The sequence below is a fragment of the Lygodium microphyllum genome, unplaced genomic scaffold (assembly GCF_053477565.2).
Source record: "Lygodium microphyllum isolate KBCC unplaced genomic scaffold, Lygodium_microphyllum_v1.1.10 scaffold_40, whole genome shotgun sequence".
NCBI classification, from domain to species: Eukaryota; Viridiplantae; Streptophyta; class Polypodiopsida; order Schizaeales; family Lygodiaceae; genus Lygodium; species Lygodium microphyllum.
The window spans coordinates 309,524-325,430 of record NW_028229523.1 but is presented as its reverse complement, the minus strand read 5'-3'; positions in this window follow the sequence as shown (position 1 = coordinate 325,430).

The window sequence follows — 15,907 nt, the reverse complement described above, 5'->3', positions numbered from 1 at the left end:
GAATGTATGGTAGAGCTAAACCATGAGTTCTCTATGTTAAAGTGGGTTGTTATTACTTTTTAAAAGAAAAATAAATGGAAAATACACCTTAAACTACTAATGAATGCATAACTTTAAATAGTAGAGAGAAAGGGAGAAAGGGGTTGTTGAGTGTTTAAAATACATTGAATTCTCATGTTTCATTATGTAGGGCATGTAGGGTACATTGTTGTATAAAATTAAAAGGGTTTAGTAGCACAAGAATGCTCAGTACTAGTCCCAATGCAGCAATCATTGTTTAGAAGAAAAGCATAAAAAGAACTATTTTTGCACTTTCACGATGTTGATTGCTAATGAATAAACTTGTTTGAGCACAATAGTCATACACAATTGCATTGCACGCACCATATGGTATCATCCTCGATGCATACTAACTATTTGTATGAGTGATGACCTACATTGAGAGTGCGAGGTACCCTAAGCTGTAGGGTTAGAGATTCAATTCCTTGGGGGATATTTAGTGAGGACTATTTGTTATCTCCTGGATCTATTTGATCAAAAGAGTGGAACTTGTTTCGAATGTGTTTTATGTGTTCATGGCGTGTATCTTGGGGCTAATCCATGAGGTGTAGGAGAGCCGTAGTGGAGCCACGGTGATCAATCGAGGGGTGCTCCCTTTGTGTGTGTCTACATGGTGTATAACACCAATATGTTTAGGAACTCCCTTTGAGAATTCTGGGGAAGGATATCCGCTGGACTACAAATCATACAAAAATAAAATTTATGTATTCGAGGTTAGGGTAGTATATCCCTTAGACACTATTGGTCGGAGACCATGTGGGTGGTTTGAGGTGAGTAGTAGAGGTTCAACTAGTGCCATAGAACTAGTGTCGGGCACATGTTAGGTCCCAATAGGTGATGCATTTGTCAGGAGCCGCTAATAAGTGGCGGTTCTTGAACCTTTGCTGAAAAGGGACTTAAAATCTATAACCTTCTCCATTAAAGCTACGTTAAAGTATTTGTAAAATGGGGTTTTCCCAAGGTCTCAAACATTTGGCCTTCCCTATTCAAAATTTCCTAATGAACCTAATCAATTACGTAAAGATTGAATCCTCTACGAAAGATGATTTAGGTAACATGGAAAGTAAGCATCTAGTTGTCAGTTCGTCCTCTAGTATGATGTCATGGGCCAAGGTTCGGCCTCGGTGCAGTCTCTATTCAAGAACCGATGTGTGCAACCATCCATCAACCTAGAGAATATGCAACAAGCATCTTGGAACCCATGGCAGTCATGGCATCGACCAATAATCATACTAAAGCCGTGACACCATGGGAAAGTACCAACATACAATGCAATTTAGTTGTGGTTGAAATGTCCCATGTGGTGGGTCACCATGCTGAAATATTAGACCTCACAAGGACATTGAAAGCCTTAGTTGTTAAGGGAAAGTTGTTGCTCAAAAGACCCAACCCTTCATCTCTAAATAATATTGATATATTTGCTTTAGATGAAGGGCAAAAGCTCCTACATAAATCCATTATGGAATGGCCTTTGAATGGGCAAGGTATGGAAGATCCTTTGAGGAAGGATCGGAGTGATATGCTAAAAGTCATAGGACTCCCTAGATCACTCTGTGAATTGGTAGAAAGGGAAGTCCATGGAGCAAGTAACCTTCCTACACCAATAAAGGTGGAAATGGAAGAGATTAGCGGCCCTAAGACGATGGGATTAGGTCAAGATGAATATGAAGACCTTGATGACCCAATGTTGATCCCAAAGAAGAGGACTAAATGCCCTTATCCTTGTAGGGATCTCCCAATGTTTTATGGGCTACTAGATGAGGATCCGATGCTACACTTGAAAGAATATGGCCTAACTTGCCTTGCAAGTGGGTTTGACGATCTATACGAATGCTTGTGTTCTCAAGTACCCTAAAGGGAGAAGCCAAGAAATGGTACTGGAGCCTCCCAAGAGGGTTAATCAAATCATTTGAGGAATTATGGAATAGATTCTTGGATGAATATGAGAAGAAGGTTTGCATAACTCAAGTCTTGGGACAGCTTATACAGATGCGGCAAGAGTTATATACCTCTGTCAAAGAGTACATGAGAGCCTTTGATGATGACATTCTAAAGCTTTGGCCAGTCAATTACCAGAAGATGTGCTTGGTTAACTCTTTATCAGCGGCTTGGAAATAAATACGCAATTCCAAGTTAGGATGAGAAACCCTAAGTCACTGAAGGAGGCAAAGGTTTACACAGATAATTATGAGAGATATGTTCAGAGGTGTTGGGAGAGCTATTGGATTTTTCCTTACACTCTTGAAATCCATAAGGATTGGCAACATTTATTGAATGTTAGTCATGATGGAGGTGCAAATGATAGGTATACTAGGGAGAATCATGGCATTAACTCTAAAGACCCTAAGGCCCAAGAACCCTGGCATCCTAGTACAGCCAATCCCACGTTCCAAAGCCATGAGCTAGATGGAAATCGGTGTAGACCTAATGGGGGAAGCATAGTGGTTAAGAACCCCCCAATGATCTAAGTTTTAAACAAAATCATGGTAATGAGATGATGCTCCAAAATATAGATGATATATGCTATCGTGTGGAGACTATCTCAACTATAGAGAGACAAGATGATAGGAAATCTAGGGTTTACACAATGGTAAAGATCAACCTAGAGTTGAATCTAGTAAAAGGATCTAATTTGGAGAAAGTGATAGACAATAAACAAGCCGAGATAGATCGGTCATCATGAAAGAATATAACAATAGAAGGAGTGGTGGCAGCCAATCGAGCCATGCAATGATAAAAAGGAGATGGGTTTGGAGACCCAAATTTCCTAAAAGTGTGGTTGGTGTGTTAGATGAGAGGCCAAGAGTTCCCAATGGATATACCATGGTCCATTGCCAAGTGGATGAGACCAGAGGCCATAATGATATATCTAACAATATGCACTGCTCTGGGATGCATCGATGTGATGGGGCTAGGATTAAAGCTCTACCTATTTTGGGTAGTAATAATGACACATTTAAAAATCCAAATAGGGAAGGGTCAAATGAGCCAAAATCTGTGTCTTTCTCTATAGAAGAGGCCTTTGGGAAGCTAGAACAACTAGTCTATTTGAATGATAAGACACTCAATCCTAAGGAGGCTATTCAATTAGCTAATAGCACACAAACAAGAATAGCCCGTACTGAGGGTATATCAGTAGGAAGGCTTGGACTTGTGAATATACAAAAAGTTTAAGTTTAAAACTCAATGACAGAATTATAGTGTGTTGGCATACATATGTGTATTAGGCTAGCCCTCACACCTTATGTCACTTTGGTTTAGCTTGGTTAGTCTGATGCGATCCAATTTACATACCAAGTAGACTATATTTGGTTAGGACAAAATGATTTATGTTTTGTTAGGCCAAGAGGACCAGTTTTTATGTCATGATATCATTTATCTCGTTAGACCAAGAGGGCCATATGTCTGTTTGATACATGTACATTTAATGGTTTTCTGTTTTAGTGACTGCATCAGACAGGTTTGACGAAGTGCCTGGAGGGAGGCTTTATTGCGCATGAGCTTGTTGTGGTGGCCATTCTAGGTTGTGTCATCGCCTTTCCAAGGTTTTCCCTTTTAGTTAATAGTATTATATGTGTTTGTGGGGTATTTTTTTTCCTTTGTTGGGGATCGTGGCAATCAAGGCATGAAGTCCTAAGGTTAGGTTAGGTATATTTAGGGGAGATTCAAGTAGTTGTCTACCTCCTGTCACGACATTGTCATGTATTAAAGACTTGTTTTTAGAAGGCAGTCCTAGTGATCTTGTTTTGCTGGCCTACTAGGCAGCTATTCTAGGAGTCCTTGTTAGTGTGAGGTAGTTAGAGAAGCTTTCCGAAATAGAAAAAAGGAAGTTCTAACTATACCTAAGAATAACAATACAGAGGTATGTAAAAAGAGGTTCTAAAGGAAAAGAAAGACAAAATCTCAACTACAGTTGATTATCACCTTGCGGAGGCTTGGTCGGTTCCTAGGGGGGGATGAGTTAGCTAATGCCTTGTCTTCCTTGGGATAGCAGCTAGCCAACAAGAAATAAAGAAATAAGGAATGCTGGAGCAAAAATAAAAGTGAGTGAAAGAAAAGGACTAAGTGTTGCCTCTCGTGAGAGCTTGGTAGGTTCTGGGTACCGAGTCAGGACCTGAGGCTGATGCCTTGTTGTCCTTAGGTCACTCTACGCTCAGCTCCCTCCTTTTTACATTCTGAAATATGAAAATTTTGAAAGAAAAATATGTGGCAAAAGAAAATATGATGACCAGGCTATAGGAGTCCTCGCCTAGTAGGAGGTCCTGGTCCAGTTGTCCTAAGTTGGGTAAGTAGTTCATACCACCACTTCGATGACTTCTTTGCTAGTTCTTTTGCGAGTCTATGTTGGAGCAGTTGGTTAGCGACTCACTATGGATTTCTATCAGATTATGCGGAGCCTATCCCTTGAGGATTTTCATGCCTTGATTGTGTCAGGGGGTAGGTGGGGTGAGAGTTGGTCTTATGCTTTGTTGTGTATTCTGTTTTGTGGCAGCTTCATCCTTTTTTTTGTTCTTATTTTGTGCAAATCAGTTCATAGGATTTGACGGGCTAAGTTGCCCTATCTCATGGTCATTGAGCGATGAGAGAGGATTTCTACAGCTTGTTTTGAAGTGGAAAAGAGCCCGAGGAGGCCATAAAAGACCAAATTTTCATACAAAATGAAACGATTGTGGATAAATGAGTTAGAATTTACCTAGATGGAGTTCAATGCCAAGAACCCAACGCAAATCTCAATTCGTCAATCAGAGTCCTTTTGACTCCCCATTTAATCCTCTCAAGGTTTAGTGTCATAAAGCAACTATGTGATCCAAGAGCCAAGAAGTATATGACAATGGATAGGTTTATAGATTTCGATGCCACAAAGTCGGCTATTTAGTTGAATCTCGAATTGGATTCGGGCCTTTGTTTGACAAAAAAACCATTTTGCCAAGTATGAACACAAGAGTTGGAACCATTTTTTTTAAGGTTTAAAGTCTTGAGCCTTAGCTAGGCTTAAGAATTGAAAAGGCACCTAAATCATGAAACGTAGGGGGGAGGGGGTGCCGGGTTTTTCAACGCCCCCAAAATGATTTGAAAAATGCATTTCTGAGCCGGATGAATAAAAAGGAATGCTTAGGGTAGTAAGATCTTTGATTTCTTTGCCATCTATCGCTCCAAACAAATCAAAAAATGATGCACTGAATGAATAGATCTGATCTTAGTCTCTCTCTTCTCTCTCCTCTCTCCTCTTGTTGTATGTTCTCATGGATTAGTGTATGAGAGAAGGGGGTGCGCTAAGATGAAAGATTTTGATCATGTGATGATGCGGGAGTGTAAAGAGACGTAAATCAGCGGGCCTCCAATTTTGAAATACGCATGTCATAAGGCACGATTTCATAAGAGTAAGTCATAAATTTCATCATTTTATGATAAATTTTGGTTGAAAATGATTGTAGTTTGTTGTCATGTTGAAGTAATTAAGAAAAATCAATCGTATAATAATTTTATGCTAAACATACAAAACCCGCGACTATATGGTTTAAGGGGAATTATGAGTTTTTTAGGTTTTTGCCATGCTTATGTTGTTCCTATGGGTTGAAACATGATAAGAAAATCATTCTCAAATAGATCAATCAATCTAAACCAATAAATCGGTAAACATCAATATTTATCTATCAATAAATAAGAAAAAATAGTTTTTTTTCATCTAAAATTTCCTCTCTTCTTCTCTTCTCTTCTCTTCTCTTGCTCGCGGCAATGGAGCTTGGAGCATGGAGCTTGAGGATGGAGCTTGCTTGAAGCTTGCACTTGGATCTTGGAGCTACCGGAGTGCCAAGATAGAGTTTAACCTAGGAGAAAACCTTTCAAGTATGAGGTTCAGAGTAATGAACTTAGGAGCCTATGAATGTTTACTAGGAATGGATTGGCTGATTCCCAATGACGCTCATATCCATTGTGGAAAAGGTCAAGTCACATTTCAGGATTTGAATGGTGAAATAGCAACTACACAAGGTAAAACAGGGAAACATAAAGTTCAATTAACAAAAGCTTCTCGAATTGTGAAAGGCTTGAAGAAGGGATTACCTATTTACTTGATCAAGCTTAACAAGATAAATCAAGATGGTCATGCAGAAGAAGAACCATCTTGGTTAAAAGAGTACACCGACATATTTCCTGAAGAGAAAGAGAAGTTGATCATGCGATCAAACTTGTTCCAGGAGCCGCTCCAGTGGCAAAGAGACCTTACAAAATGTCTATTCTTGAAGCCATCAAACTAAAAGAGCAACTCAAGCAACTGCTACAACAAGGGTATATCCGGCCAAGTAGTTCACCATGGGGAGCCCCAGTATTATTCCAAAAGAAGAAAGATGGAACTCTCCGTCTCTTTGTATCGATTACCGAGGGCTAAACTAGGTAACAGTAAAGAATAAGTACCCAATCCCGAGGATAGATGAGCTTATTGATTGTCTACAAGGAGCAAAGATATTTTCTAAGATTAATCTTCGGTTAGGATATTATCAAATTAGAGTCAAGAATGAAGATATTCCAAAGACCGCCTTCAACACAAGATATGGTCATTTCGAATTCATCGTGATGTCATTTGGATTGACAAATGCTCCAGCTACCTTCAATAGGTTAATGTAGGACATTTTTAGACCTTATCTTGATGATTTTGTTCTTGTATTCTTTGATGACATCCTAACTTATTCTAAGGAGGAAGAAGATCATGAACCACATCTTCGCATTGTCCTAGAGACAATGAGAGCACACGAGTTATATGCCAAGAAGAAGAAGTGTGCATTTTTCAAAAGGAAGATTGAATACTTGGGATTCATAGTGTCTACTGCAAGTATATCAGTAGATCCTGCCAAGGTCAAGGATGTTCAAGATTGGCCACCCCCAACCACTATTAAGATAGTGAGAAGTTTTCTAGGTCTAACAGGATGGTATAGGGTATTCATCAGAAACTATGCTCAAATTGCAGCACCTCTTACAAACTTACTTAAGAAGCAAGTTGCCATTAATTGGACGCCAATCGAATAGTCTAGCTTTGAGCAACTAAAGCATAGTTTGGTAATTGCTCCTATCTTAAGGCTACCTGACTTAAGCAAGGAATTTGAAGTTGTCACCGATGCCAACTCTCTTGCATTGGGATGCGTACTAATGTAGGAAGGACATCATGTAGCTTACTCTTCAAGAAAAATGAAAACCCATGAGCAGAAATATGCTACTCACAACCTGGAGTTGTTAGCTGTGATTCATGCTCTCAAAGTATGGAGACATTACTTGCTTGGAAATAAGTTTTCCTTAGTCACAGATCATAAAAGTCTTAAGTGGATTTTTACTTAGCCTGATCTTAATATGAGGCAACGACGTTGAATCGAGATTCTACAGGAGTGTGACTTTGAAATTAAGTTCAGACCTGGTAAAGAAAATGTAGTAGCAGATTCCCTTAGCCGTAAAGCCTTTCTTAATGCTCTTATCACTGAAGAACCATCTAGGGCTGAAACTCTGGCTACAATGGTATCAATGCCAACTAATCTATCATCGAGTTGACCAAGGATAAAGCAAATAAGGACCCAAACTATCAACAATTGTTTTGGGAAGTTTAGAATAAGGAACAAGATCCCAAACTCAAGATTAAGTAAAATCCCAAACTCAAGACTAAGTATCAAGAATTCTCTAAAGATGAAGACGAAGGACTTCTTTATTTCAGAATGAGACTATGCATTCCTTCAAGTCAGACTCTCAAGAGAAGGATACTTTGGGAAGCACATGATTCTTCTTTTTCAGGACACCCAAGGTATGCAAATACCCTTAATGCTGTCAGGAAAAGTTATTACTGGCAAAAACTCAAGGGTGATGTACTTAAGTATGTCACTGAATGTCTAAATTGCCAAAGGGTAAAAGTTGAACGTGTCAAGTTACTAGGAAAACTCCAGCCACTTGACATTCCTCGAATGAAATGAAAATTTATTAGCATGGACTTTGTAGTTGGGTTACCTTCTGTACAAGGAGGATATAACTCAATAATGGTGATAGTAGACATGCTAACAAAGGTCGCTCATCTTGTTCCAACAAAAACCAATTACAAAGCTTCATATATTGCTAGAATTTTTGTAAAAGAGATTTTTAGGTTACATTACATGGGTTACCTAAAAGGATCATCAATGATCATGATTCTCTTTTCACATCACACTTCTGGAAGAGTTTATTTGAAGCCATTGGAACCCAACTTTGTTTCAGTACTACTTATCATCCACAAAAACTGATGGGCAGACAAAACGAGTTAATCAAGTAATTGAGGATATTCTGCGTGCATATTGCAGCAAAGAGCCTAAAAGGTGGATTCAGTATCTATCCTTAGTGGAATTCGCCTATAATGCCTCCTATCATCGAAGTATTCAGATGACTCCATTTCGGACACTATACGGTCAAGATTGCCGTATGCCACTTAATTTTTCCAATCCTACTCTAAGGGTAGAAGCCTTGAGAAAAATGTTAGAAGAAATGGATGATCAAATCAAGATTATCAGACAGGATATTCAAGCTGCCAAGGACCGACAAAAGGCGTATGCTGATCTAAGAAGGCAAGAACGAATCTTCAAAGAGGGAGACATAGTCTTGATCCGTGTCCATCCAAAAAAGAGTTCGTTGTCTTTATGAGAATTTAAGAAGCTAAGTCCAAGACATTGTGGACCCTATAAGATTCTCAAGTGCTAGAAAATTGAGGAGTAGAATACTTAGAGAATACCTTGTCCAGTGGAAGGATTATCCTAAAGAAGATCCTTCATGGATAGATGAGGATGCTCTTCATCAATAGTACCCATAGTTTCTCTTGAGATGAGGACATCTCGATTTCTCTAAGGGAAGGAGAATGTAATATTCCCAGGCAATAAAAGTTAGTTGGTTAGTTCAAAAGTTAGTTAGTCAATTAATAAGTTATTAAGGTTACTAACTAAAGTAAAAAAATTAACTAATGTTAATAACTAACTAACATTAAAAATAAATAAATAAATAAAATTGAGAGTCGTAACTCGATATTTTTATGAATTAACAAAGACTGTAGCCACCCTTCATGGAAGTTACAATATGAATAAGAGAGATGAGCTATATTAATCACTAATGTTAATGTGTATAGTAAGGATGGTCTAAAAATATTAGATTTTGGGACAAGACTAGAATATTTTAGATATTATCATTTAAAAAAAAGAGATATTGAGATGTCTAGAACTAGATGTCATTTAAAAGAAAAGACAAGTGATGTTTTAGTTAGTTTGAAGATTTTATAAAAAGAAAAATAAAGAAAAGTGACTGGCAAAATTGTGTGCACCACGATCACAGTCTACAGGCAGTAGACAGCACTTCGAACAGAGAAAAGGAGGAGTGAACTAAGAGCTTTCTAATCAAGCGTCTTGGAGCTTTACCCCCCTTTCGGAGCTAATGGAACCATCAGATTTATGATCTGAGCATCAGATCACTGATATTTCCAAGATCCTCCTCCACAAAGAGCTCCTCTTCTCAGGCACAACCCTTCTTCTTCAATTCACTATAAATAAGAGGCATGGGGGGCAGTTAGGGAGACATAAGAAGACCCCAAGATGCTGCGAGAGAGAGACAAAGAAAGAGAGGTAGAAGGATTCCCCTTCAAGAGGCTGTGAGAAGAAGCTTGAGAGAGAGAGAGGGAGGGGGAGAGAGAGAGAGAGAGAGGAAGAGAGGAAGAGAATTAGCTCAATTCCCTTGTCTCGATCTTCAACTAAGCCATATTCTCTTACGTTCTCTCATCTCAAATCTATTCGACCTTCCCTATCGCTCAAACCACTCGTGGAAAATGTCTCCAAAGCGACGAAGTGGAAAAATCATGGGGACCAATGCAACCGGTCAAGCAACGGATATTGCCAATGATACGGGAGTGCCCGAGGTTGCGGGAGTTGCCACTACCAACGAAACATCGGGTGCGGCTAATGCAAGCACGAGTAAAGACAAAATTCCTAATGTCGTCATGCTACCAAACCAGGTTATTCATTACTAGATTATTATTTTGCTATATAAGATAATTACATAAGATATTAGATTCCATATTCTTCACTTACACAAATTGATAACTCATCTAGAAAACATATTAGTACAAGCATAAACAATTAATCGCTATGATTTGCATCTAGATTAATTTAGATTCTAAGTCATAAAATCATGGTGGAATTAATTTCCAAAGGTTATTGCACATATGTCTTTATGCACATTCGATATAGTTATGGCCAAATGCGACAAGGTTAGGAGTTGACTAGAGATGGTTATAAAAATTGATTTTCTATTTAAGAGTCCTATAGGTCATCTCGTTGAGTTATTGGAACAATATATTTCTTTAAGGAATTTCGCTTATGTTGGGTAAGATAGCCCAAACGGAAAATTCATGCCTTGCTTAACATGTTATAAGAGATGTCCTCAACACTTCTTTATGGGGAGGAGAATCCTCATTAGAATGTAAGGTTATCTTAAGATAAGGTCTACCTTGGCTATGTGAAGATGTGAATTGCATAATGGGGTGATTGTCATTGCATCATTTGATATACATTTGAAAGGACTATTTGCGTTTACTAGAATCTAGATCACTGATTGAAATTATTGTCAAACAAAATAAAAGGAAGGATCGCGCTAGGCTATCCCCAAGCTAGCGGCGAGACCCTACTCCAAGGGGGTCACGATTATCTCTACGAGAGGCTTGGATCGGCTCCATAGGCAAAAGGTCTGTCAACAATAGGGATAGTCTCAGACAGTAGAAAATATAGGTGTCAGAGGGGGCTCTGGCTGTAAATCCTGCATTGTTCCCAGAATGTGATGAGCCCCTTCGTGATCCAAGATGGGAACCTGGAACCCTAAATACTAGTTATGAGGGTGGAATCTTGGTGGACATAATATCCTTATGGAATTCTATAGATCTTCCATTCAGACGGAAAGATGGAAATTGTAATAAGCGTCCAATATAATAAAGAAGTTTGCTTTACTGTTTGAATTGTATACGTGTCAGTGAGATAAATTATGTGAAGAAACCTGTGACTTAATGGACTAATTAAGGAAGCTGGTTGTTTATGTTCCAATAAATGTGCTGTAGGTAATTAAAAAACTAAAGATGACCCATCATCAAAGGAAAGCGGGTGAGCGTAACCCCCGATGGGTCCATCCAATGGTAGGGTGGTCCTGGTTAGCTGGGAGCTTTTCTAAATCGACAATAGAAATAGGAAGACGCTAGTAATTAGGTAGAACCAACTTGCATTGTTTTAGGGGGCCGGAATGGGATTTTGCCTTATGGATAGGAGGGTTGACGTACCACACTCCCCTCCTCTCCCATTCTCCTTGAATCAAGTGCAATGGCAAGTCCACTTCAGATCGAGTAATCCTGTAAAAGTGGGACTCGAAATTACTAACGCTAGCTGGCTGCTAGGAGACCCATCCGATTTTAGGAATCCAAAACTTCAGGTCGATCCTAGTGGGTTCGGCCGAAACTCTCTCATTGCGAAGTAGACTCAGTAGGGCCTAAGTGACAAACCCCGTGATATTCCAAGGGAGCACCGGGTGGCATCATTTTCGAAAAACCTACTGATGGACTACTAAAAGGTGTGTTGTGGATTGAGACTAGCGGACACCTCACAGGAAGTGTAAAATCCTTGTAACTATTGAATCGGAAAGCTTGCCTATCCTATTCCATGTTCCTCCAAATAGTGCTAATTGTGGAAAAGAAACCCTCCTAGGATGACCCTTCAAAAAGGTGACGAAGTGTGAGGCCGATTATGTATCACAGAAGATACACTTGACGCTACCAGGGGTGAGGGTAATCACAACCTTTAGCAAAGGTGACCTCGTCAAACCCCAAGGGAAGGACAAGGAACATTCCAATACGCCAGGCAAGCCTAGTGATGAGAGAGAGGACTTATTGGAAGAGTTAATGCAAGCGCATGTGTTGAATAGAGAGAACCAGTGAGCAAGGCCGTGCTTGAAACAAGTTCAGGGGACAATGCCAAGGACAAGCTTTGGACTTACAAATATCATAGAAGACCACAAAAGAAGCCCAAGCCTTACAAACGAAGGCATCGATGGAGAGCCAGCACAATGCCGCGATGGATATCCAAAGCGTTGCTACATGCTCAAGGGTATTACGCAGGTAACCAATGGATTTGGGTACCAGAGCCCCCGACTAAATCATCTCTAAGACCGGATCGTGTCAAAAGCAAAGAAGTGAAGCGGAAAATCTAGACAGAAATCCAAGTCTTCTCTCAACAAGGTTGGAGTAACTGAGCCCCTCACAAAAATCAAGAAACCAAATGGGACTATTCGAAGGATAGATCCTCAGCCTAGTGTGCTTAACAAGGGAATATCATATGTACTCGTCGAGTGTACATAAAAGCCACTAGCACCCAAGGAGCCTTTGATTTCCCAAGAGGATAACGAGCATCATAGGTGCAACATTGGTCATGGTAAGGTTGAGTGCCCAACAAGGCAAATGGTGGAATCATCTAACAGCCACAAGCAAATCGTCCAGCTAGTGTCAAAGCCACTTAGGAGTCCTAGGTCTCCTACAGCCTAAGTACAAGGGATGATGATAGCACCTTCTAGCATTTCTAACCTAGTGTGGATTTGAAGTCGAATCTACAAAGCAAGCATAGCTGAAACATTTGGATGCATAACTACTTAGTGCATTGCATGTGTTAGGTAGATCTCCATAAATTTGATTGTAGCTAACCAATCGAGATATGTTCGTATTTTCTCAACAAAATAAAATACATTTTCTCTAAGAATTAGCAAAGTCTTTGCTTTGCTAGTCACACGACTTTGGGAAAAATCTATCTTTCTAAATATGAGATGTAAGTTTTTCTTTGGTAAGCACAGGTTGGTGTATAAACATGTCTACATTTGCATCCATTCTAAACACTCACTAAACATTTTTCCTTATACATGGCTCTAGCGATCTCATTAAGCATTGGTTAAAAAGTAAAACTCATTATTAAAGCTTGCACATTTGTGGATTATTTATTGTGGTGGCAAGAAGGGATATTGATTGGTGAAAACAAGTATAAATTCGATGCTCAATCGATATGCTTTGTGTGTGTGTGTGAGAGAGAGAGAGAGAGAGAAAGAGAGAGAGAGAGAGAGAGAGAGAGAGAGAGAGAGAGAGAGAGAGAGAGAGAGAGAGAGAGAGAGAGAGAGACCATCATCTTGATCTCTCATTGTGCATGTCTTTGCTAACTTGACATCATGTTGTTGGAATATTAATATTCATAAGCTATAAGATATAGTTATGCTTCTTTGAACTAATCATATGTGTGTGCATGTGTGTGTACGAGTTTTAGGACTTCCAATATACACATACAGGTACATGCACACATTAATATGTATATATATTAATGAGAGAGAGACAGAGAGAAATAGATTTTTAGTGACAATAGTTTTTGAACAAGAGAAAGAGATAGAAATAAGTTCTTCATGAGACACGCACACACACACACACACACACATGTACACATGTACACACATACACGCAAAGAAAACAATCGAGGTAGGTTTGTCTAATCTAATGTATATTATAGAACTAAAGACATAGCTTTAAAGATTATTGCTCATACAAACTCTAATCCACCTTGACTAAGTAATTCATCAATGGTTTGCCCAATCTTTAAAATCAAAAATATATTCTACATACTTTGAATATAAGGAATTTCAATTGGAAGGGTATTATGACTCAATGGAGAAGAAAGAGAGGAGAGAGGTATAAAAATAACTTTTGGATGTGAGAGAGAGAGAGATAAAAATAATTATTGATGAGAGACGAGAGAGAGAGAGAGGTGTCTTTTTAAAAATTCATTGATAAGAGAAAAGAGAAAGAAATGGGAAAAGTAGTTTGGATAGAGGCACCTTTTGCAACGGGCAAAGATTCACCCTCGTACCGATTCAACGGTATGGGGTTCCACACATGGCAAACTAGGATCAAACTGATCCTGATGAAGAAAGGCTTGTGGTCAATCACAAGTGATCGAGAGAAGAAACCAAGGGAAGCTGCACTCTCAGTAATGTGGGATATGGAGGGCAGTTGTGATTCAAATCTTCTCTCTCTCTCTCTCTCTCTCTCTCTCTCTCTCTCTCTCTCTCTCTCTCTCTCTCTCTCTCTCTCTCTCTCTCTCTCTCTCTCTCTCTCTCTCTCTCTCTCTCTCTCACACACACACACACACATTTTTAATGAGGAAACTACTCTAACTATTATAGAATCTGAGATACATGCTCGATTTTCTTATATATTTAAAAGATATATGGTAAATATTATACTATCACAGAGAGAGAACATATGAGAGAAAAGAAAGATATAGAGAGAGAGAGAGATAGAGAGATTGACAACACACTAGGGATTGGAAGGTGGGCCAGTCCCCCCCCTTGTGGAGTTATATTATTGACAAGGAACAAGCTCCTCTGTTACACATAAGCCAGTTCTTACTTGTAGATCTTGGGAACAAGATCACGGTTCCTTACACGATATACAACCAGCTAACACTTGCACAACTTGGAAGTTAGCACCTTTCGATCCTTATTGAGTCTCCTTCTCTCCTACACAATATGTGTAGGGCTCTCCTCTTGGAGCTTGATTTCAGCAAAACTTCCGCAACACTTGATTTCAGCAGGGCTTCTACAGCACTTGCACCTTCTCTTCTCCTATTGGATACGTGCAAAGTGATACTTCCTTCACCTCTCCCTTACACCCAAGGAGAGCCTCCTCTTTTATAAGCTTTCAAGAGCTTCTCTTCTTGGAGAGAGAGTTGAGTTGATCTTCATGCAAGATGTGGTTGTTCCACTCTGCAGCACTAATTTCGAGATATCTCTTTGTGCGTTGTTTGGATGAAAAAACGTCCAATATGAAAGTTGTAGATCTCACTGTTTTCGATAACCCTCGCGGCCCATTTTTAGATATCGTTTTTCTATTGCGAGATATTTTAAAAATGGATTTTCCTAAAAACAACTTTTAAACTATACTCTTAACTTGTGGTCCATTCAACCACCTTGAGTCATAGATAAGGAGAGTTCATTAGATTGCCTTGGGCCTCAACCTTAAGATTGAATTCCACACAAAAGCTTGTGTCATTTTAGACCTTAGAAAGAGAAAATCGCTTCTCTCCTCACTTCCAGAGGATCACGTCTCTTGTCTTTCTTAGTGAGAGAATTCTCTTTCTCGTCTTTCTTAATGAAAGAAAAGACCTTAAACCTTGACTTGTAGGGGAGAGGATGATCTTAAATGAATACAATGCTCATTACACACAAATAAACATTCCCAGGCGTCCCTGGATGCACACATAAATACATATACACAATGCTAATACACTTCCTATTCTTAGAACTCAATCCATCTTCATTTATGTGTAACTCCTTGGTTCTTGTGTACACACTTACACTTGGCAGACACATCTTTTCCCCTTCATAACTTGTATTGCATGTACTAGATATCCCTGTCAGAGTGCTCTGATCACCCCATTAAGTGATGCACTAGGAATACTGGTCTCTAAATGGTCTCATGGCCATGCTAGATCATCATTAACACTTAAAGAAAATCGAGTCATTAATTTATTGACATAAATTTATTAAATAGAGAATGCGTAAGAAGCAATCAATTTAATGGCATCCCTCTACCTTCTAAACAGTTGACCTCAACTGTAGAGGGGATGTTGGGGGTAAAGGTGCCTCTGCCTAGCTGCCCGTGTATTACTACACTGACAGTCACCGCCACTGCACACTGTAGGTGGCGGGCACCCGTCACCATCACTTTATTCTTTATTCTTTTAGTAACGGTTTGAATAAAGGAAGGCCCGGTCACACATTGTGACTGTTGGAG